The 24975-nt window shown below is 45.9% G+C and overlaps 1 protein-coding gene across 4 annotated transcripts in view; it reads right to left on the bottom strand.

Moving 5' to 3' along the window:
• LOC134932249 (C2 calcium-dependent domain-containing protein 4C-like) overlaps positions 1 to 24975 on the bottom strand; it is an 86820-nt gene that overhangs the window by 46035 nt on the left and 15810 nt on the right. Inside the window, exon 4 of one of the 4 annotated variants that reach the window (XR_010179286.1) lies at positions 19662 to 19978. The exons of the other annotated variants lie outside the window; for them this stretch is intronic. The gene's annotated coding sequence lies outside the window, so the exon portion shown is untranslated. Of the gene's footprint in view, positions 1 to 19661; positions 19979 to 24975 lie in introns of those variants that run through there. 4 annotated transcript variants of the gene reach the window in all.

Raw genomic sequence — 24975 nt, 5'->3', positions numbered from 1 at the left:
ACACCGAAACCTAGATTTCAGCACACCAAAACATCTTTCTATCACATTCCGCGTGGACTTATGTGCATTATTGTAATTGTGTTCAGCAGGGGAATCAGGGCTGGACAATGGAGTCAGATGCCAAGAGAAACAGCCATATCCCCCCATCACCTGAAAGACATATATAGTAACGTGTGTAAAGTACATATACAGCAACACATAACTAACACAGTGGATTTGTGCGTAGTATACAAAGTCCTACACATATCAAATCAAATACCCAGCAGCCATCCATCTGGCATTTGTCTGACCTCAAATTTATCAAAGAGGGATGACTGACTGAGGATGAAGGAGTCATGGCAGCCACCAGGCTAACCAGCAACAACACTCATGATTTTGAGTTTTGCATCATAAACCACCTGGATATTTGTAGAGTCATCAAGATGTCTATTGGTATATATATGCTGCCTGCCCCCAGGTGGTCTCAGCTGAACGTGTGTGCAATCTATGGCTCCCAGCACATTGGGTATGCCAGCAAGGCCATAGAAAGCTATCCTGACGGCATGCCACTGAGACTCCTGGGTGGGGAAGCAGATTGAGGCATCAATGTGGGGCTGCAAAACATCCAGCACCTGTGTGTATATTTGTGAAAAAAAGGGTACTGAGATTAAATTACATAACATCATCACTGTGTACTGACATTACTAAAACCAAAAAATTTACAGATGAGGTTGTTAGGTATACATCACCTGTGTTAGGATTCTGGAAAAGGAGGGCTGTGAGAGCCCAATGACATCGCCAGACACAGCCTGAAAGCTACCAGTAGCCATAAAGTGCAACACAGCCAGGAGTTTGTGCAGGCCTGAGATAGGGGGAGAGCTCAGGGTCTAGGTCCAGTTTAACAAGGTCATACAGATGGAAAATGTTTGCTCGATTTAGATGGAACAGCTGTATGACCTTGTCATCGGCCAATGTGTTTAAGTTTAAACGCCCCCTAAAAAAACGAGGCCTGCGTAGCCTCCCCGGAACATGTACGACCTGCTGACTATGTTCAGTTTCCTGGCCCTTGTTTCTTCCAGGCTGATGTATGAGTCTCAGGAATCCCACAGCACACAAAACATCACTTCACCATAGTCCAGCAGCCATTTCTGAGTGTGGGTTGATTGAAATGGGCCTAGGGTTCTTTTATAGGCATCCTAATTCAGGTGTGATGATGTGGAAGTTGCCACACATGTAAACACGCCAGGAAAAAAGCAGGTCTATTTTTTTGCTGATTTTTTTTACGATTCGCAAAAAAATATGACTGCAATTGATCATTCACGGACAAACATCCAAATACGAATTAATCGTAAATTACCGCGTTGTATGAACAAACAGCTGCGTTTGACCGATGGTCTATTCATTAGTATTTCTGATCTCTGCCGTGAAAACCATTACGAATAGATAAAACACTGCCGAGATTTGAACTTAGTAAATTCCTGTGTTGACACTTAGAAAAAAAATACAAACTCGGACAAAATCGGGACTTTAGTAAATAAACCCCCCGGTATATATTTCAGATGTTTATCTATAGTATTAGGTAAATAAAAATATTCTTGAGTTAAGGGATCTTCAGATCCAAGGTGCAATACATGAAGCTTTTCTACGTAAACAGAACAGCAGAGGAGCGGTTTGTTCAAAGAGGTGAGAAGCCTCCAGGGACTTAAAGAAAATGGAACAAAAAGCAGTGCTGCATCAATCTATTAGAGCCTAAAAAAAAATAATACAATGATACAAATATAAACTAAAGTAAAATAATAAATAACTTATACTTATTAATATATGAATTCATAAAAGAAAATATAGCCTAATAGATAAATCTCCTATAAGACAGTGTAGAGAATAAACAAAGCCTACACGCTGTGTTTATTCTCAACACCGACTATTATGAGTTTACCTTTATAATTATAAGCTTTGTTTAATCTCTACACTGTCCATTATGGGTTTATCTTTTTAATTATAAGCTTTGTTAATTCTCTGCGTCGTCTATTGTGACTTTTATATTTTATGGTTATTTTTTATATAGGCTATTTATGTTCATAATTGACTTGATACATTAATATTATTTGATTTTTATTATAACTGTATTTGTATCATTATATTTATCTGACTTTAATAGATTAATACAACACTGTTTTTCTTTTTTTCTTTATTCTCAGTTAGGCTAGCAGTGACCTCTTAGAGATGCAGTGTTCCTTTTTATAAAGCTGGGTATACAGTACAGTAGACTTTTTTTTATTGAACGATTGCCCGATTTCCAATGGATCGGAATGAGAAATCGTTCAAAACGTCAAAGGTATATGCACTATTGCATGCTCCCGCAGGTCGTCCGTCGAATCTTCAGATCTGCTGTACATGCAGTATAATCTGAAGATGTGGCTAATGAACCTATGCTTTGGATGCAGCAGGGGAATGATATATGCGGTCGTTCACCAGATCATGCACAGTGTGTATGGGCTGGAAGATATATTGTTCCGTCACATCTCCTATCTGCTGGGTACAACCTGTGTATCCAGCCAACAGGAAATGTGATGCAATTTGTACTGTGGCTTAAGGGGGGTCATTCCGAGCTGTTCGCTCGCTAGCAGATTTTAGCAGCATTGCACACGCTAGGCCGCCGCCCTCTGGGAGTGTATCTTAGCTTAGCAAAATTGCGAACGAAAGATTAGCAGAATTGCGAATAGAAAATTCTTATAAGTTTCTGAGTAGCTCCAGACCTACTCACAGATTGCAATCAGCTCAGGCCGTTTCGTTCCTGGTTTGACGTCACAAACACGCCCTGCGTTCGGCCAGCCACTCCCCCGTTTCTCCAGACACTCCCACGTTTTTTCCTGGCACGCCTGCGTTTTTCCGCACACTCCCAGATAACGGCCAGTTTCCGCCCAGAAACACCCACTTCCTGTCAATCACACTCCGATCACTTCAGCGATGAAAAATCTTCGTTCGGACGTGAATAAATCTACTAAGTTTTGTGCTAAAATACTAACCGCATGCGCACTGCGTACCATGCGCATGCGCATTTTTGCCTTAATTGCTCCGTTGCGAAAATCGGCAACGAGCGAACAACTCGGAATGACCCCCTAAATACGGAGCTTTATATATGTTGGAATTTAGCAGATGATTATAACTTTATTTTTTCTCCTGTGACTTCCCCAGCATTTATTAATTGCAAAATATATTTTACTATTTCAGTTAACATCAGCTTTTATTTGGGAAAACATTATGGCAAATGTTTTCCCCCAACATTATGGACTAAGGGACTGTGGGGCAGATTTATTAAGCACAGTGAAGTGATAAATTGGAAGGTGATAAAGGACCACCCAGTCAGCTCCTAACTGTCATTTTTCAGACCCAGCCTGTGACATGGTAGTTAGGAGCTGATTGGCTGGTACTTTATCACCTTCCACTTTATCACTTCACTGAGCTTAATAAATCTGCCCTTGATTTAGAAATGGATGCTGTCGCACAACAGTGCAAAAATAGGATTTTAATACCTACCGGTAAATCCTTTTCTCTTAGTCCGTAGAGGATGCTGGGGACTCCATAAGGACCATGGGGTATAGACGGGATCCGCAGGAGACATGGGCACTTTAAGACTTTCAAAGGGTGTGACCTGGCTCCTCCCTCTATGCCCCTCCTCTAGACTCCAGTTTAAGGAACTGTGCCCAGTGAGACGGACATTTCGAGGAAAGAATTTATTGTTAAATCACGGTGAGCATTTTACCAGCTCACACCTCAAACATGCCGCAGAACGTGGCATTCAATAGAACCCAAGCCAACGGCATGAAGAATTTTCAGCAATATGCTGATAAAACACCGTAACACAACCTTTGTGTAACCCTAATCAATAACTGCAGATACAGTACGCACTGGGACGGGCGCCCAGCATTCTCTGCGGACTAAGAGAAAAGGATTTACCGGTAGGTATTAAAATCCTATTTTCTCATACGTCCTAGAGGATTCTGGGGACTCCATAAGGACCATGGGGTTAAGCGGAGGGAATACATACACCGACCGAAACACCCACGGTGTCACTAGTGCGTCCACTGCTATTGCTTGATGGTCCCTCAACCAGGAATAAGATCACTGAGTTTCCTTGTTGAGACGAGACGCCATCATGTCTATTTGAGGAATTCCCCAAAGACTTGTCACTTCCGTGAAGACCTCTTGACGAAGACTCCCCTCTCCTAGATGGAGAACATGTCTGCTGAGGAAGTCAGCTTCCCAGTTGTCCACTCTTGGAACGAACCTTGCTGACAGAGCGCTTGTATGTTTTTTCCACCCAGCGGAAAGTCCTTTTGGCTTCTGCCATTGTTGCACCGTTTTTCGTTTGTAGAAAAACCATTGTAAATGGCCCTTAACTCTAAACCGTTTATGTGGTGAAAAGAGTCCTAACTTGACCCTCTTTCTTGGAAGTTTTCCCCCTGTGTGACTGCTCCCCAGCCCCGGAGTCATGCATCCGTGGTCACCAGGATCCAGTTCTGGATCCCGAACCTGCACCCTTTTATGCAAGGAGAAAGGCGCAGCCCCCAAAGGAGTGAGAGTCTGGTCTTGGAAAACAGGATTACCCTCCGGAGTATGTGTAGATGGAAACCGGACCACCTGTCCAACAGGTCCCCTCAGAACACCCTGGCCTAAAACCTGCCAAATGAATGGCCTCGTAGGCCGCAACCATCTTCACCAGCAACCGAATGCCTCGAAGGATTGACCCACTTGCTGGTCTGACCAGACTCTGGATCATCAGGACCTTTTCCACTGGAAGACAACAATACTCTCCACCGTTCTGTATCCAGTATTATTCCCAAAACCCCGACAACCGCGTAGTTGGGATTAACAGTGATTCTGGCAAATTCAGGAGCCAACCATGTTGTCGAAGAACTGTCAAGAAGAGTGCAACGTCTTGCACCAACTGGTTTCTTAATCTCGCCGTTACCAGGAGACCGTCACAGTACGGGAAAAGTGTGACTCCTTATAAGTGAAGGAAAACCCTCATTATCGCCACCACCCTGGTGAAAATGGTAATGACAATCTTGAATTGCACCCTCAGATAAGCTAATGCGGAGGAAAACCTAATTAGACCACTTTTATCTTTCAACCAAATTGGAGATCACTGCCCTGAGAGACTCCAACTTCAATTTGGACTTCTTTAAGAAGAAATTGAGGGATTTCAGATTTAGGATTGGCCTGAATAGTAGCCTGTGCCCAATTTTGACAGGGACACCAGGACAATGACCTGATACTAACACAACCCTTGTTGCGTCTCCTACCACCTCCCCTTCCGGAGACAACGTGGTAAGGTCGATTTGAAAAATCAGTGAGGGCAAACTTCTGGAAACTCCAGAATGCCCCCTTGGGATACTATTCTTAAAACCCACGGGTCCAGGTTCGATCCAGGACTGACTGAAGAGTTTTAGACGTGTTCCCACCGGTTTGGGCTCCCGCAAGAGAGACCCAGCATTATGGTGTGTATGTGGCAGAGACAGATGATGAATTTTCCCGTAATCATTGAAGAGGCAGCTGACCTCTTCCTTTTTCTCCTTCCTGTACCTGCAAAGAAAGGGGAATCTATATATCTATGTATCTATTCGGCTGCAATGACCGCATCCTACAATGATGTGTCATCATCCGCTGTGAGGGAACATAGGACCAGAAGGTAGACTTACCAGCGGCATCTGCCGAGATCAAAGTAACTAGGCCGTCACCACACCAGGCATTACCTGCATAGGGAAAAGACTCTATTTCCTTTCGGAATCAGCATCAGCCTTCCATTGGTGAATCCACAACGCCCTCCTAGCCGAGACTGCCATGGCATTGGCCCGCAAACCCAAGAGTCCTATATCTTGCAGTCGCACGAAAGTATGCTGCAGTGTCCTTGATATGACCCAATGTAAGGAGTGTCCCATCTCTCCCCAGGGTATATATATATATCGGATGACCAAGTAACCGACCTTTTATTTATTTATATATATATATATATATATATATATATATATTTTTATATACACGTAGAATTGAGCGGCACTCTCAGGACTATAATAAAGAATGGGTCCTCAGCCCATCAATAGTTTGCAACGTTTCGGTAATTTTATTTTAACCGTCGTCGGGCATAATAACATATAAACAGACAATCTTACCTTTAAATAACACACAGAAAACACGTGTACTGGCCACAGGATGCCCAGAGCCCTGGACTTCCTCTGACGTCCGTCAGAGCTGACCTCATCAATTAACATCAATTAACATTTAACCCTCCACCGTGAGACAAATGGAAAGCTGGAGAAAGTAAAGCAGACACATAGTCTATTACTATATAAGTGAATCCATATAGGGAAACTTATACAAACAAAATAACAATATAACAATCAATAGAAACAGGCTGATCAAGCACTGTCCTCTCTTGCTTCCAAACGATTAACTCCTTGTTATCGTAGGGGACGTAATCTACGTGATTTATTAGTACACTCTGACATCTCTGAATTTAAGCCCACTAAACCAGCTCATTTTTTAAGCAGGAAACCAGGTAATTTTCGATGCCTTGGTTGTACTACCTGCCTGTATATGGAGACTGGGGACACTTTCTATCACCGCCAGTCTGGGAAAGCCATTAAAATTACTCACAGTTTAACATGTACTTCTAGATTTGTTGTATATTATATCAGGTGCCCTTGTGGGCTTTTTTATGTTGGCAAGACCTCCTGCTCTTTTAAAGAGCGCATGACACAACACCGCAGTGCCATCAAGAAAATTCTTGAAGGTAAAACAATAGAACAGCCAGTGGCCAAACATTTTAAACAGTTTAATCATACTTTACCCAGTCTACGTTACAAAATGATAGACCACATCCCAGCTAACAAAAGAGGTGGCGACAGAAATAAAAAGTTATTGCAATGTGAGACGCATTGGATTTATAGACTGAACAACCTTACTCCTAACGGACTGAATGAATCGTTATCATTCAGCAGCTTTCTGTAAGAGCATGTTTTTGCTGGTATTTTTCTCATTATGGCTCTATTTTCTTGCTATGTATTCTGATTGATAACATTGTTTCATTAATTGTTTCTATTTATTGTTATATTGTTATTTTGTTTGTATAAGTTTCCCTATATGGATTCACTTATATAGTAATAGACTATGGGGTAAATTTAGTAAGGTCCCGATTTTGACCGAGATGCCGTTTTTTCATCAAAGTGTCATCTCGGTAATTTACTAAACGCAAATCACGGCAGTGATGAGGGCATTCGTATTTTTTGGGTAGTCCATGAAAATAATTACGAATGAATACACCATCGGTCAAAACGCGGCTGTTTAAGTATGAATCTCGGTCATTTACTAAGAAGTGCAAAGCAAAAAAAAAAAAAACACTGCCGTGAAAAATTACAACTCGTAAAAAAGTGCTTAAAAAAACAGACCTGCTTTTTTAATCCGTGATTGTATAGGCATGCAGGGATCCATGAGATCCGTGCATGTATATCAGTGGGAAGGGGTGGGAAAGTGGTTATTTTCTTAAAAAAAATTGCGTGGGGTCCCCCCTCCTAAGCATAACCAGCCTCGGGCTCTTTGAGCCGATCCTGGTTGCAGAAATATGGGGAAAAAATTGACAGGGGTTCCCCCATATTTAAGCAACCAGCATCGGGCTCTGCGCCTGGTCCTGGTTCCAAAAATACGGGGGACAAAAAGAGTAGGGGTCCCCCGTATTTCTAAAACCAGCACCGGGCTCCATTAGCTGGACAGATAATGCCACAGCCGGGGGTCACTTTTATATAGTGCCCTGCGGCCGTGGCATCAAATATCCAACTAGTCACCCCTGGCCGGGGTACCCTGGGGGAGTGGGGACCCCTTCAATCAAGGGGTCCCCCCCCCCAGCCACCCAAGGGCCAGGGGTGAAGCCCGAGGCTGTCCCCCCCATCCAATTGGCTGCGGATGGGGGGCTGATAGCCTTTTGTCAAAATGAAAAGATATTGTTTTTAGTAGCAGTACTACAAGGCCCAGCAAGCCTCCCCCGCATGCTGGTACTTGGAGAACCACAAGTACCAGCATGCGGCGGAAAAACGGGCCCGCTGGTACCTGTAGTACTACTACTAAAAAAATACCCAAATAAACACAAGACACACACACCTTGAAAGTAAAGATTTATTACATACATCCACACAAACATATACACATACTTACCTTATGTTCACACGCAGGTCGGTCCTCTTCTCCAGTAGAATCCAAGGGGTACCTGTTGAAAAAATTCTACTCACCAGATCCAGGGTCCCAGGCTCCTCGTAGCATCCTTTTGTAATCCACGTACTTGAATAAAATAACAAAACGGAGACCCGAGCCACGAACTGAAAGGGGCCCCATGTTTTCACATGGGACTCCTTTCCCCGAATGCCAGAAACCCACTCTGACTTCTGTCTAAGTGGGTTTCTTCAGCCAATCAGGGAGCGCCACGTTGTAGCACTCTCCTGATCGGCTGTGTGCTCCTGTACTGAGTGACAGGCGGCACACGGCAGTGTTACAATGTAGCGCCTATGCGCTCCATTGTAACCAATGGTGGGAACTTTCTGCCCTGCGGTTGACCTAAAGTGACGTCACCGTCACTGCTACTAAAAACAATATCTTTTCATTTTGACAAAAGGCTATCAGCCCCCCATCCGCAGCCAATTGGATGGGGGGACAGCCTCGGGCTTCACCCCTGGCCCTTGGGTGGCTGGGGGGGGGACCCCTTGATTGAAGGGGTCCCCACTCCCCCAGGGTACCCCGGCCAGGGGTGACTAGTTGGATTTTTGATGCCACGGCCGCAGGGCACTATATAAAAGTGACCCCCGGCTGTGGCATTATCTGTCCAGCTAGTGGAGCCCGGTGCTGGTTTTAAAAATACGGGGGACCCCTACTCTTTTTGTCCCCCGTAATTTTGGAACCAGGACCAGGCGCAGAGCCCGATGCTGGTTGCTTAAATATGGGGGAACCCCTGTCATTTTTCCCCCCATATTTTTGCAACCAGGATCGGCTCAAAGAGCCCGAGGCTGGTTATGCTTAGGAGGGGGGACCCCACGCATTTTTTTTTTTGGTGATTTTACAGGGTTCAATTTAAAAAAAAAAAAAAAATGAACCCCAGCACGGATCACACAGATCCGGCCGAGATTCATTTTTAAAAAGTCGGCAGTGTTTTGCTAATCACTGCCGTAAAAAAACAAAAAAAAACACGAATGACATCGACATCGGAACAAAAGAAAAATCCGAATACGACAGCTTAGTAAATTAGTCGTAATAAATTCAAAAAGTTGCAGTTTTACACTTTCGATGTCATTCGTGATTGAACTTTGACCTGAAACGGGAAAATACGAATCTTAGTAAATTTACCCCTATGTGTCTATTTTACTTTCTCCAGCTTTCCATTTGTCTCACGGTGGAGGGTTAAATGTTAATTGATGTTAATTGATGAGGTCAGTTCTGATGGACGTCAGAGGAAGTCCAGGGCTCTGGGCATCCTGTGGCCAGTACACGTGTTTTCTGTGTGTTATTTAAAGGTAAGATTGTCTGTTTATATGTTATTATGCCTGACGACGGTTGAAATAAAATTACCGAAACGTTGCAAACTATTGATGGGCTGAGGACCCGTTCTTTATAAAAGTCCTGAGAGTGCCGCTCAATTCTACGTGTTTATACAGTGGTTTATTCTGCACGAGAAGGCACCAGGCGTTACATTTATTTAAATCTGGAGTGCCGACTGCTTGGACATATATGTATATATATATATATATATATATATATATATATATTACAACTCCCCCATGCGCATGCAATGGCAGGTCTAACTCACATACGCGTGGACACATAATTAGAATATCACATAGCTTCCTGCATGCGATCCTTTGTGACAGGACCCCGTGCAGAACAGGGGTCTCACTTCATTCTATCCTTGGCGGGAAAAGAATAACAATCGCAATTCCCTTGAGGATTTGAAACCATCCTGTCAGGAATGACCTAGACTTTTTGAACAGAGCGCTCAGCACATGAGAAGAAGGAACGTTACCTCAGTATTTATTATAAAGATTTATATATATATATATATATATATATATAGATGAATAGTAAAAAAGCCCGGCACTCCTGTGTACCTTTGTGAAGAAAACGCTGAGGTGCCCTCCTGGTGACGCTAAGTCACTAAATATGTTTGTAGAAAGAAGGCGGCACTCATGCAGACTCTTGATGCAGATAATTTAGGTCATTTATTCAGACCAAATTGGCCGACATGTTTCGGGGTAAACCCCCGTCCTCAGGGCCGAATACAGCAAGTAAAAGACTTTTACTTGCTGTATTCGGCCCTGAGGACGGGGGTTTACCCCGAAACATGTCGGCCAATTTGGTCTGAATAAATGACCTAAATTATCTGCATCAAGAGTGTCACGATCCGGGCATCTGGACGCCATTACTTACCCTTCAGATGCCTCCTAAGGCTGGCTCAGCGTCCAGGACCGGATCCCATCTGTTATACTGATATCCACATTCCTGCCTCCTCTCCTGTCACTCTGAGACGCGGTCACCGCGGCGCCATGTTACATCCGGAATGGCGTCTCCCGCGGCCTCCGCCGCTGTCCCTGAGTTTCTGCATGCAGAGTGTCAGAGTGGCGATTACTTCAGCCGCGGCCTCCGCTGTGCCCGCGTGGTTTAGATGTGCACTTATCAGTCTGGCGTCTCCTGTCTCCTGTGGCCGGCGCCGCCATTGCTGTTTTAATTCCCACATGGATTACAAACCAAACTTCCCTCCAAGTGTCTGCATGGGCGCAGCCATCTTGGATTCTGTCATCTGTTCATTTCCACCAATCTGCTGTCTGCATAATTGCCTAGCCAATCCCTTCCTTGCTGCAGGTATAAATATTCTGTGCCTGAGCAAGGAAGGCGTCAGTGCTTTGGTTGTCAAACCTAGTTCCAGTTTGTCTCTCTCCTGTGGTTGTTTTCCAGGTTCCAGTTCCTATCTCCACACTTCCACTAAAGAGACCCGCACCAGCATTCCACCTGCGGTGTAGCCTGACTCTCCTATCCATTTGGATTCATCTGCTTCCAGCTACAGATCCACCTGCTTTCAGCATCCAGCTTCCAGCAGAGGTCAGCTCTTCTTAAAGTGCCGGTACCCTTTTCTGCAGATTATCATTTATCACCGGCATTATTATTTCACCGCTCTCAAGCTCCAAACATCACTTCATATTTCATCGCTCTCAAGCTACATTTATCATTTAACTGGTTCCAGCCAGTATCCACTCCGTGCCAACATCAGTCTGGTTCCAGCCAGTACCCACAGCAGCCGTTTTATCCACAGCAGCCCAGCTTTTCCTGGAACACCAGCTGGTACGATCCTGGGCTATCTCCATTGCTACAGTCAGGCCTGGTAAGGACTTTCCAACTAGAAGATTATAAGAACTATCTCACACTACCAGAGCCCTGTGGCCCTTGCCACCCTGTAGAACCCAGGAACTGTATTTATCCTCTGCTGATTTTTATGTTTTCTTTTACTGCTGCTGTGTTACGGAGTTTGTCATAAATAAACATCATTGACTTTTACCCTGGTTGTCGTGTTCACGCCTTCGGGCATTTCTTCTACATGTTACTTACATGTCTAGGGGTCTGATACAACCTCCCAGGTTCCGTTACATCTCAGCCCCTACAACTGAGGCTGCCTCCCGTCAGCTCAGGCCCTCAGTTGTGACAAAGAGTCTGCATGAGTGCCGCCTTCTTTCTACAAACATATATATATACATATCTATAAACACACACACACACACACATATATATCCTCATATATGGACACTTTTGTCAGGGACACAGGGTCCCTAGTGACGTTAATACGTTCTTAATGTGTATAAATCATGTACTGATTGCTATATAATTGGATCTAATCAGGAAACATTACGGTCGACCTAGGAAATAGTATCCGTGTCGATCTCAGGGAGTAGTAACTGGGTAAAATAACCAATTTTTTGGCGACCTCGAGGGGTCTGAGAGAAATATAGCTATGACTATGACAACCATAGATATTTCTACGTCTGTGGCTGGGTCACAGATTTATGCAAACTTACTACATATATTCATGTATAGTTTCTGATATGCATCATATTATCATTCAAATTCTTTACCCAGTCAGATATTGGTGGTGCCGACAGGGCCACCCACGCACATCCGAGTCCCCCATATAGTTTTCTTTCGTGGAAAAATATTCATATACCAATATGTTGACACACATGTACCAGTATCCTCCGGAGTCGGCGGTGTCGACAGGATCACTCCCACAGTGGTTTGTGGGAAGCACCCCGCCCCAGACATGCCGACACGCATGTACTAAACACCTACCGACATATATGGGACAGACTCACAGTAATTTCTGTCAGAGAAAACACAGAGAGAGTTTTTCAGCTTATCACCCAGCGCTTAAAGACGGTTCTGAACACTTATACAATGCCCAAACCTGCAGCCCATATATATTAACATATATTTTACCACATTTACTGCGCACCCCCCCCCCCTCGTTTTACACCCTGATACTGCCAGCAGTGTGAGGAAAGACCAGCGTTTGTGATAGAGAAAATGGCGCGCGTCAGACCCGCAATTTTTGTAATTTTTTTTATACTGGCGGGGGTTAGGACAGTGTCCTGGCACTATGTCCCTGTTGCCAGTCGAGGTTATTTATGCTGCCCAGGGCGCCCCCCCTGCGCCCTGCACCCTGTAGTGCCTCTGTGTGGGAGCATGGCGTGCAGCGCGGCCGCTGTGCAGTACCTCATATGCCGACTCTGAAGTCTTCTGATCTTCTTCTACTCACCTGTATTCTGACTTCTGGCTCTGCAAGGGGGGTGACGGCGGGCTCTGGGAGTGAACCCCTAGGTGTACCTAGTGTTCCAAACCCTCAGGAGCTAATGGTGTCCTGTAGCCAAGAAGCAGAGCCTTTAAACTCACTAGAAGTAGGTCTGACTTCTCTCCCCTAAGTCCCACGATGCAGGGAGACCGTTGCCAGCAGCCTCTCTGAAAATAAAAAACCTAACATAAAGTATTTTCCGAGAAACTCAGTAGAGCTCCTCAGATGTGCATCCAGTCTGCCTGGGCACAGATCTAAACTGGAGTCTGGAGGAGGGGCATAGAGGGAGGAGCCAGGTCACACCCTTTGAAAGTCTTAAAGTGCCCATGTCTCCTGCGGATCCCGTCTATACCCCATGGTCCTTATGTAGTCCCCAGCATCCTCTAGAATGTATGAGAAAATATGTTAATCATGACTGCAGGAGGAAGGAAAAAAATATCTCCTGTCGACATTGCAGATCAGAGTGCTACATCCAAAGGCGCATCGTCGGATCATCTGCAAGACCAATGGCCATCTGAGTAACCCAGAGATTACTCAGATTGGCCCTTGCAGTTCCATAGCAATGGACAGAAATTACCCTGGCCTTGCCACTACCAGAAAACAGGGGCAACATGCGCCAATTTTTGTGAATGCAGCCCAGCACTGCCCCACTTCTTGCTCATGCAATGTCCCACAAATATCAGTGAGGTACATAAACCATTGGGTTTACATACATCTCTGAATCAGGCCCTATGTGATGCAGTCTGCTTTATCAGCAAGATAGATGGCTGCCCCCTCCTCTCAGAGCTGTATCATACTTCTTAAAAATTAAGATCACAAACAGGTCAAGTAATCAAAGTAAAGTGCTGTAAGCTAGAATTTAGGCAGTTATTGATTCCATTGGAAATATCAATTCTCACTTGGAGATAAATGTAGGTCCTAAAGGAGCAAGAGTTGCAGAGATACAAGTGTAACATGAATATGTATTATTTCTTTTGTAAATATTAATTGCGTATTTGTATATTTATATATATATATATAAAATGTAATGTAAATAGTATATATGTATTTGTTGTGGTGTGGAAATGGATGGGTCAGGAGGGTGGGGGCGATTGCTGCGTCCCTTCCCCTGTATTGTATCTATGGCATGCTGAGCCCTCACGCGCTCGGAGAGACAGCAGAGAGGGGAGAATAGCCGCGTGCTGGTAACATGGGGAGGCCGTGCGTAAAAAGATGGACCTCGCGCCGGTAACCCGGGGGAGCCCTGTGCAGAAGGGAGACCGCGCGCCGGTAGAGAGAGGGGAGCCGTGTGCAAAGGGGGACCCGCGCGGCCGGTGGAGAAAGCGTATAAAAGACGCTCTCAGCCGGCGGACCGGCAGTATGCTGATCCACCTTGCAGTGCTGGCACCTGGCTCTCTCCGGCGCTGCTAAGAGCTGTAATGCTGTAAACATTACAGCAGCAGCCAGAGAGCTTTTGGGTAGCGCAGCCGGTCGAGGAAGTTTCTGTGCTGGAAGACGGAGCGGCCGGGATTAAAAGGCAGGAGGGCAGGAAAAGCGCTAAGATAGCCCACCTGTCCTCAGATCCCTAGGCTGCCGTTCCGCTCCAGAGCATGGGCTGCCGTTGCCCCTTGCTCCCGCAGACAGCTGTAAACATAACTGCGGGTAGCAGGAGGTAGAAGGCGGCGACCGACATGGCTGAGAGCTACAGCAACTCCCACCCCTAGCAGCAGTGTAACAAGAAAGGAGGCGGCACCCTATACACCCATAATTCAGTGAGCGGGCCGTTCCATTGCTGAGACTCCAAACAAAGGGAGGTGGCGCCTGCAAGCTAGAGCCAATAGGAGAGGCGGGGAAGAAAGTGACAGTACCGCTGATGATCGTGGAGGAGTAAATTAACTATTAACACCTGCACATATTAAGTGTTGAGGCTGCCCCACTGATATGAGAGATGTCAAAGTCAGAAAAATATCTCTATGCACACTGCCATATTTGCACCTCATTCAGGTCCGCGCTGCGCATGCGTGCGCTCTCCCGTGAGTGCGCATACCCGCTGTTGCGTGCACCCGCTGGTGCTCGGTATGCGTATTTACGGTAAAGTTTGTGTAGTCGTAGCGTGCGACCCAATCGTTACATATTTTCACTAATAAGGTATTTTATAGATCATGGTCCCTTTGATAGATTCTGAAAGTTTGGTTAACATAGCATGTTCCTGAACGGAGAGATTCCTCTTTGTATTGTACGAAGGGTCTAACAGGGGTCATACAGTAGTGTTTGGTGCCCATCGGAAGAGTATTTAAATAGCAATATTCCAGTGTTGGTTTGGAGCGGATTAATCGCTCGTGCGAATAGTTATGGACATAAGAAGTTTATGTCCATTTACTATTATTTGTTCTTACTTAGTCATGCGGCGGGAAACCCAGTATCCCACCCACCTGAACAGTTGGAAACAGTCACAGCCCACCTGTATGAATCAACCTATGACCTTTTGTTATAATGCGAAGCCGAATTCCTGTGTCCAATGGACAATGAGATTGTAGGGACCATTGAATTGTATTGTGTGTGGGGCATAAATAGGCAGGCCGACCATATCCAGATTCACTCTCATCAACGGTTCTCATTGCTGATAATCGGGAGCTGGATATCGAGGCGCATGCGATCGTTCCCCTTGTGCGTAAGTTTTCTCCGTAATCATATTGTCTTACTGTGAGCCATCTCTCTCTCTCTCTACTCTTTCTCTCGTATTTTCCTTTAATTGTATTGTATTGTATTTCCAGTGTAGTTATCTGGTTAGTTGGTTTATGTTATATTGTAGTGTATCAATTGTACTGTGATTCCTTTTGCAAGTATAATAGTTAAAATACATATAATAGGTTTTGGACCCTAAGCCCAGGTATCTGTGTATTCTTTATAGTGTTAAGTATTCTCTGAGCATCGGTGACGCTCAAGCAGCTTTGTAGTTAATCAGGTTACACCAGGTTGCACTTACACTCTGTCTCTACACTAAGGTATACTGTGTATCTCATTGTTAAAGGTATAGATATAAAGGTTTAAACATTGTAAGCGTCTGCACCGCTGGTGATCTCCTCGTGGTCCCGAGCGTACGCTACGCTATAGCGAATCATTACGTTAGTCGGCAGCCAATAGCGTGCCTGCCTGTGATCACTGGGCCGTAAGCGAACGTGACGCTTGAGCGTCTCGACTACGGTTGAGCGATCGCTACACAACTTGCGTACCCTTACGGTACTTCTTACGTAGATAGCGTACAGTGTTCTTAGACCTCTTAAAGTGTTTTATATACGATAAATATTTAGCTTTATCAGAGACATATAGCTGCACACATATGGTAAGACTGTGTTACCCAGAGGCAATTCTTATTGTACACTAAAGTTAACCCCTTAAAGAACTGAAAACTGAAAATATACATAAAGTAAGGGGTAGAATAATGAGGATTTAAGCAGCTGAAGTACATATAAAGACAAAGCCCTGGGGGTAAGGAGAGGAAACACCTGGCAATAGACTTTATTCCTTCTAATAGTGGGAGACTATAAAGGCTTGTGACTTCCTTGCTATTTGGATTATTTGAAGTACTGTATATCAATAGTGACTGGAATAATTTGGGAACTCAAGAATTTATAAATACTCATTAATGAGCCTTTTCTTAATTACACTAATAACCTGTGAGTGTAATTATTATTTATAGCCTGCACTACAGTAGTTATAAGGACCAAGGAAGTGCTGGACATAACAGGCTGTAATGTAATAAGATAGAGATTATAATAAACATAATCTGTCATGTAATAAAATGGAGATTATAATAGTATATATTTACATACACAGAGGTAACGAGATTGCATATACCGATGAGCAGTAGGAGTGAATATTTAAGTCATTTAAGTCTTTATATGCAACTAATCCATTAACATAGTGCAATTGGAGCATTATTTATGCAAGGATACAATTAATCAACTGAACAAGCCTTTATACTGCTTATGAGAGACTATTTCTGGCAGGAGCTGCAGAGTTATTACTAGAAGACTAGAAAGGTTACTAATACCCCTTTTCCACTAGCTGTTTTTACCCGTGTTTTTGCACGGGGGCGCGCATCGACACGGATTTTTAGTAGGTGGAAACGGGTCAACACGGGTTGAGTGACCCGGGAATCCAACCCGGCTATTTACCTGGGTAGAACACGGTAATGACACGGATAGCGGTGCAGTGGAAACGGTCATTACACGTGTTTTCAGACCCGAGTAACGCTCTGAGACGCTGATTGGCTGCTTCTGGGGCACTGGAAGATGATGTCATCCCTGGGAGACACGCTGGGCACATGCAGGCACCGCAGCAGCAAACAACACTACGCTGGGCACATGCAGGCATTGAGGCAGCTTGCAAACAAAACACTCTGAAGTCGCGCTGGGTACATACAGATATTTTTATTTATAGCTTCCAAACAAACAGACAATATACAGCAGCAGAAGCTCCAGCACAGCAACATGGCTAGCCATATCTGGTCAGACACAGAGATCAAAGAGCTGCTTAATATTCGGGGAGAGGAAGAAATAAGAAGGCAGGTGACTGGAACAGTTAAGGATGCTATCGTCTACAAGAACATATCCCTTATGCTGGCAGAAAGGGGCATCCAAAAAACCCAGCAACAAGTCGTTAACAAATTGAAGGCACTACGCAGACAATTCACCAAAGTACACGACCATAACCGCAAGAAAAGTGGTGCTGGGCGTATGGAATGGCCATATTATGACCTATGCTATAGTGTCTTCGGCAAAACTGCGATAACAAATCCCATAGCACTATCGTCATCCAGCTCTGCCAGTCGCCAGATGTCAGTCGACGAGGACTGTGACGAAACACAGCACAGCCTTCCCAGCTCACAATGCAGCCCATCATCCCCGCTGCTTATATCGGACAGCAGTTTCGAAGACTCGACCGTCAATGATGATTCCATCAGTGCCACTATTGAGGACGTACCACAGTCTCAGGCGGAGACGTCGCAACCCCCCAAGACCACGACTTTGCGCTCAAACAGTAAGTATTACCATTACAAATACAGTTGCAGCAGTCCCTATATGTAAAGGCATGGTAATGTTGCAGAGTATAGCTAGTGTGCAGGTGGGAGAAGGCCACAAACACGTATATGCTACCACTGCTATTTTTATATTGTTGCTTACATTCTGTTTCATCTCCTTCACAGTCTACAACGTTCCACAGCGGAAAAAGAAACTGAACAAAACAGAACAAACGGTCAAAGCAATGAAGTCCATTATCGTGGATCACCTGCGTGAGGCAGATAGTGAGCTCAATGCCCAGGAAGATGCACGGCTTGAGAGATTTCTTGCGTCAGAAAAAGAAATGCATCAAACTTTTATGAGTCAGTTAATGACCATGCATGATAGGCAGATGACATTTTTTGAACGCACGTTTGCACGTACCATAGGGAATACCACACAAACACAACAGCAAGACACAGCCTACCCACAGCACCCATATGGTCCATACAACTATGAGCCTCCCTCAAATCCCCCAACACAAATCCCGCAATCATCAGAATTTCGGGTATATAGACAACTGCCTTAGAGCAGCGGGTTATAAAACAATGTTTGTGTTTTAAGGTTCTGTTTGCACTGTATCCTCAACCCTGATACATACAAATGCAAACATTATTTTGATTTTACAGAGTGCCCTGTTGGCACTTTAAACTTTTATATTGTTACCTCAGAAAATGGGCAGTGGGATCCAGATATTGGGGCTACCTTTTTATATTGTTACCTCAGAAAATGTGCGGCAGTGTGATCCAAATATTGGGGGTAACCCGACACCTGCCAAACCAAACATTAGGGTTTTTTTTTTACAGAGTGCCCTGTTTGCACTTTACTCTTTTACCTCAGGGCAGGTGTCTTCACCATGTGGCCCTCTAGCTGTTGTGGAAACACATAGCAACACATGCTGGTACATGTTGTTCCAAAACAGCTGGAGGGACACATGTTGAAGACCCCTTGCGTTATGTGGAATTTTACAGTGACATGTTTGCACTTAAATATTTTATATTGTTACCTCAGAAAATGTGTGCCAACTGTTTAAAAGAAAAAATATAATAACAACTTTTGAACCAAATTTTTATAACTGAAAAACGAAATAAACAAAAATTGTTTGCACACAAAAACTTGTCAGTCTTTTCTACTGCAACATTGGCCCTCATTCCGAGTTGATCGGTCGCAAGGCGAATTTAGCAGAGTTACACACGCTAAGCCTACGCCTACTGGGAGTGTATCTTAGCTTCTTAAAATTGCGACCGATGTATTCGCAATATTGCGATTACAAACTACTTAGCAGTTTCAGAGTAGCTTCAGACTTACTCGGCATCTGCGATCAGTTCAGTGCTTGTCGTTCCTGGTTTGACGTCACAAACACACCCAGCGTTCGCCCAGACACTCCTCCGTTTCTCCAGCCACTCCTGCGTTTTTTCCGGAAACGGTAGCGTTTTCAACCACACGCCCATAAAATGCCGTGTTTCCGCCCAGTAACACCCATTTCCTGTCAATCACATTACGATCGCCGGAGCGATGAAAAAGCCGTGAGTAAAAATACTATCTTCATTGTTAAATTACTTGGCGCAGTCGCAGTGCGAATATTGCGCATGCGTACTAAGCGGATTTTCATTGCGATGCGATGAAAAATACCGACCGATCAACTCAGAATGAGGGCCATTGTTTGAAGATTAGCTGCAATGGTGGCCCTTATGCACTCGCTGGCAGCGTCATGCCCCCCCACCAAGCCTGGTGCATCATGTACAGCGACCCCCGCCCCATGATCATGTATATTCCACTCGGGGAGAAAGTTTTCCTTTTGAATCTCACATATGTTATGGAGAATGCAGCAGGCCGCTACTATATCTGGCATTATTTTCAAGTCCACATCATTCCTCTTCATGAGGCAGCGCCAGCGTCCTTTTAAACGCCCAAACGCATTCTCCACTGCCATACAGGCCGAACTTAGGGCATGGGTATATGATGTCTGTTCGGGGGATAAGTGAACATGCTGGGTGTAGCCCTTCATTAGCCAGCGCTGTAATGGGTATGCTGCATCACCAATGAGATGGACCGGGATGTCCACACCATGTACGATCACCGATTTCTCTGACGTCCTAGTGGATGCTGGGGACTCCGAAAGGACCATGGGGAATAGCGGCTCCGCAGGAGACTGGGCACAAAAGTAAAAGCTTTAAGACTACCTGGTGTGCACTGGCTCCTCCCCCTATGACCCTCCTCCAAGCCTCAGTTAGATTTTTGTGCCCGAACGAGAAGGGTGCATACTAAGGAGCTCTCCTGAGCTGCTTAGAGTAAAAGTTTAAAGTAGGTTTTTTATTTTCAGTGAGACCTGCTGGCAACAGGCTCACTGCACCGAGGGACTAAGGGGAGAAGAAGCGAACTCACCTGCGTGCAGAGTGGATTGGGCTTCTTAGGCTACTGGACATTAGCTCCAGAGGGACGATCACAGGCCCAGCCATGGATGGGTCCCAGAGCCGCGCCGCCGGCCCCCTTACAGAGCCAGAAGACTGAAGAGGTCCGGAAAATCGGCGGCAGAAGACGTCCTGTCTTCAATAAGGTAGCGCACAGCACCGCAGCTGTGCGCCATTGCTCTCAGCACACTTCACACTCCGGTCACTGAGGGTGCAGGGCGCTGGGGGGGGGGGGCGCCCTGAGACGCAATAAAAACACCTTATATGGCAAAAAATACATCACATATAGCTCCTGGGCTATATGGATGCATTTAACCCCTGCCAATTTTTCCTTAAAAAAGCGGGAGAAAGGCCGCCGAGAAGGGGGCGGAGCCTATCTCCTCAGCACACTGGTGCCATTTTTTCCTCACAGCTCCGTTGGAGGGAAGCTCCCTGACTCTCCCCTGCAGTCCTGCACTACAGAAACAGGGTAAAACAAGAGAGGGGGGGCACTAATTTGGCAGATAAATCTATACAGCAGCTATATAAGGGAAAAACACTTATATAAGGTTATCCCTGTATATATATAGCGCTCTGGTGTGTGCTGGCAAACTCTCCCTCTGTCTCCCCAAAGGGCTAGTGGGGTCCTGTCCTCTATCAGAGCATTCCCTGTGTGTGTGCTGTGTGTCGGTACGTTGTGTCGACATGTATGAGGAGGAAAATGGTATGGAGGCGGAGCAATTGCCTGTATTAGTGATGTCACCCCCTAGGGAGTCGACACCTGACTGGATGGTCTTATGGAAGGAATTACGTGATAGTGTCAGCACTTTACAAAAGACTGTTGACGACATGAGACAGCCGGCAAATCAGTTAATACCTGTACAGGCGTCTCAAACACCGTCAGGGGCTCTAAAGCGCCCGTTACCTCAGGTGGTCGACACAGACCCAGACACGGACACTGACTCCAGTGTCGACGGTGAGGAAACAAACGTATTTTCCAGTAGGGCCACACGTTACATGATCACGGCAATGAAGGAGGTTTTGAACATTTCTGATACTACAAGTACCACAAAAAAGGGTATTATGTGGGGTGTGAAAAAACTACCCGTAGTTTTTCCTGAATCAGATGAATTAAATGAGGTGTGTGATGAAGCGTGGGTTTCCCCCGATAAAAAACTGCTGATTTCTAAAAAATTATTGGCATTATACCCTTTCCCGCCAGAGGTTAGGGCGCGTTGGGAAACACCCCCTAGGGTAGATAAGGCGCTCACACGCTTATCAAAACAAGTGGCGTTACCGTCTCCTGATACGGCCGCCCTCAAGGAACCAGCTGATAGGAAGCTGGAAAATATCCTAAAAAGTATATACACACATACTGGTATTATACTGCGACCAGCAATCACCTCAGCCTGGATGTGCAGTGCTGGGGTGGCTTGGTCGGATTCCCTGACTGAAAATATTGATACCCTGGACAGGGACAATATATTATTGACTATAGAGCATTTAAAGGATGCATTTCTATATATGAGAGATGCACAGAGGGTTATTTGCACTCTGGCATCAAGAGTAAGTGCGCTGTCCATTTCTGCCAGAAGAGGGTTATGGACGCGACAGTGGTCAGGTGATGCGGATTCCAAACGGCATATGGAAGTATTGCCGTATAAAGGGGAGGAGTTATTTGGGGTCGGTCTATCGGACCTGGTGGCCACGGCAACGGCTGGGAAATCCACCTTTTTACCCCAGGTCACCTCTCAGCAGAAAAAGACACCGTCTTTTCAGGCTCACTCCTTTCGTCCCCATAAGGGCAAGCGGGCAAAAGGCCACTCGAATCTGCCCCGGGGCAGAGGAAGGGGAAAAAGACTGCAGCAGACAGCCTCTTCCCAGGAACAGAAGCCCTCCCCCGCTTCTGCCAAGTCCTCAGCATGACGCTGGGGCCTTACAAGCGGACTCAGGCACGGTGGGGGCCCGTCTCAAGAATTTCAGCGCGCAGTGGGCTCACTCGCAAGTGGACCCCTGGATCCTGCAGGTAGTATCTCAGGGGTACAAATTGGAATTCGAGACGTCTCCCCCTCGCCGGTTCCTGAAGTCTGCCTTACCAACGTCTCCCCCCGACAGGGAGGCGGTATTGGAAGCCATTCACAAGCTGTATTCCCAGCAGGTGATAATCAAGGTACCCCTCCTACAACAGGGAAAGGGGTATTATTCCACGCTGTTTGTGGTACCGAAGCCGGACGGCTCGGTGAGACCTATTTTAAATCTGAAATCCTTGAACACTTACATACAAAGGTTCAAATTCAAGATGGAATCACTCAGAGCAGGGATAGCGAACCTGGAAGAAGGGGACTATATGGTGTCTCTGGACATCAAGGATGCTTACCTCCATGTCCCAATTTGCCCTTCTCACCAAGGGTACCTCAGGTTTGTGGTACAGAACTGTCACTATCAGTTTCAGACGCTGCCGTTTGGATTGTTCACGGCACCCCGGGTCTTTACCAAGGTAATGGCCGAAATGATGATTCTTTTTCGAAGAAAAGGCGTCTTAATTATCCCTTACTTGGACGATCTCCTGATAAGGGCAAGGTCCAGAGAACAGTTAGAGGTCGGAGTAGCACTATCTCAAGTAGTACTACGAAAGCACGGATGGATTCTAAATATTCCAAAATCGCAGCTGATTCCGACGACACGTCTGCTGTTCCTAGGGATGATTCTGGACACAGTACAGAAAAAGGTGTTTCTCCCGGAGGAGAAAGCCAGGGAGTTATCCGACCTAGTCAGGAACCTCCTAAAACTAGGCCAAGTGTCAGTGCATCAATGCACAAGGGTCCTGGGAAAAATGGTGGCTTCTTACGAAGCGATTCCATTCGGCAGATTCCACGCAAGAACTTTTCAGTGGGATCTGCTGGACAAATGGTCCGGATCGCATCTTTAAATGCATCAGCGGATAACCCTGTCTCCAAGGACAAGGGTGTCTCTCCTGTGGTGGTTGCAGAGTGCTCATCTTCTAGAGGGCCGCAGATTCGGCATTCAGGACTGGGTCCTGGTGACCACGGATGCCAGCCTGAGAGGCTGGGGAGCAGTCACACAGGGAAGAAATTTCCAGGGCTTGTGGTCAAGCATGGAAACGTCACTTCACATAAATATCCTGGAACTAAGGGCCATTTACAATGCCCTAAGTCAGGCAAGGCCTCTGCTTCAGGGTCAGCCGGTGCTGATCCAGTCGGACAACATCACGGCAGTCGCCCACGTAAACAGACAGGGCGGCACAAGAAGCAGGAGGGCAATGACGGAAGTTGCAAGGATTCTTCGCTGGGCGGAAAATCATGTGATAGCACTGTCAGCAGTGTTCATTCCGGGAGTGGACAACTGGGAAGCAGACTTCCTCAGCAGACACGATCTCCACCCGGGGGAGTGGGGACTTCACCCAGAAGTCTTCCACATGATTGTGAACCGTTGGGAAAAACCAAAGGTGGACATGATGGCGTCCCGCCTCAACAAAAAACTGGACAGATATTGCGCCAGGTCAAGGGACCCTCAGGCAATAGCTGTGGACGCTCTGGTAACACCGTGGGTGTACCAGTCAGTGTATGTGTTCCCTCCTCTGCCTCTCATACCCAAGGTACTGAGAATCATAAGAAGGAGAGGAGTAAGGACTATACTCGTGGCTCCGGATTGGCCAAGAAGGACTTGGTACCCGGAACTTCAAGAGATGCTCACGGAAGACCCGTGGCCTCTACCTCTAAGAAAGGACCTGCTCCAGCAGGGACCATGTCTGTTCCAAGACTTACCGCGGCTGCGTTTAACGGCATGGCGGTTGAACGCCGGATCCTGAAGGAAAAAGGCATTCAGGATGAAGTCATCCCTACCCTGATCAAAGCCAGGAAGGATGTAACTGTGCAACATTATCACCGTATTTGGCGTAAATATGTTGCGTGGTGTGAGGCCAGGAAGGCCCCTACAGAGGAATTTCAACTGGGTCGTTTCCTGCATTTCCTGCAAACAGGACTGTCTATGGGCCTAAAATTAGGGTCCATTAAGGTTCAAATTTCGGCCCTGTCAATATTCTTCCAAAAAGAACTAGCTTCAGTTCCTGAAGTTCAGACGTTTGTCAAGGGGGTACTGCATATACAGCCTCCTTTTGTGCCTCCAGTGGCACCTTGGGATCTCAATGTAGTTTTGGGGTTCCTAAAATCACATTGGTTTGAACCACTCACCACTGTGGACTTAAAATATCTCACATGGAAAGTGGTAATGCTGTTAGCCCTGGCCTCAGCCAGGCGTGTCTCAGAATTGGCGGCTTTATCCTATAAAAGCCCTTACCTAATTTTTCATACGGACAGGGCAGAATTGAGGACTCGTCCTCAATTTCTCCCTAAGGTGGTTTCAGCATTTCACTTAAACCAGCCTATTGTGGTGCCTGCGGCTACTAGGGACTTGGAGGATTCCAAGTTGCTGGACGTAGTCAGGGCCCTGAAAATATATGTTTCCAGGACGGCTGGAGTCAGAAAATCTGACTCGCTGTTTATCCTGTATGCACCCAACAAGCTGGGTGCTCCTGCTTCTAAGCAGACTATTGCTCGTTGGATTTGTAGTACAATTCAGCTTGCACATTCTGTGGCAGGCCTGCCACAGCCAAAATCTGTAAAAGCCCATTCCACACGGAAAGTGGGCTCATCTTGGGCGGCTGCCCGAGGGG

The sequence above is a fragment of the Pseudophryne corroboree genome, chromosome 6 (assembly GCF_028390025.1).
Source record: "Pseudophryne corroboree isolate aPseCor3 chromosome 6, aPseCor3.hap2, whole genome shotgun sequence".
Lineage (NCBI taxonomy): Eukaryota > Metazoa > Chordata > Amphibia > Anura > Myobatrachidae > Pseudophryne > Pseudophryne corroboree.
Note: the sequence above shows the minus strand (reverse complement) of the source record. Positions and strands in the feature narration are given on the sequence as shown.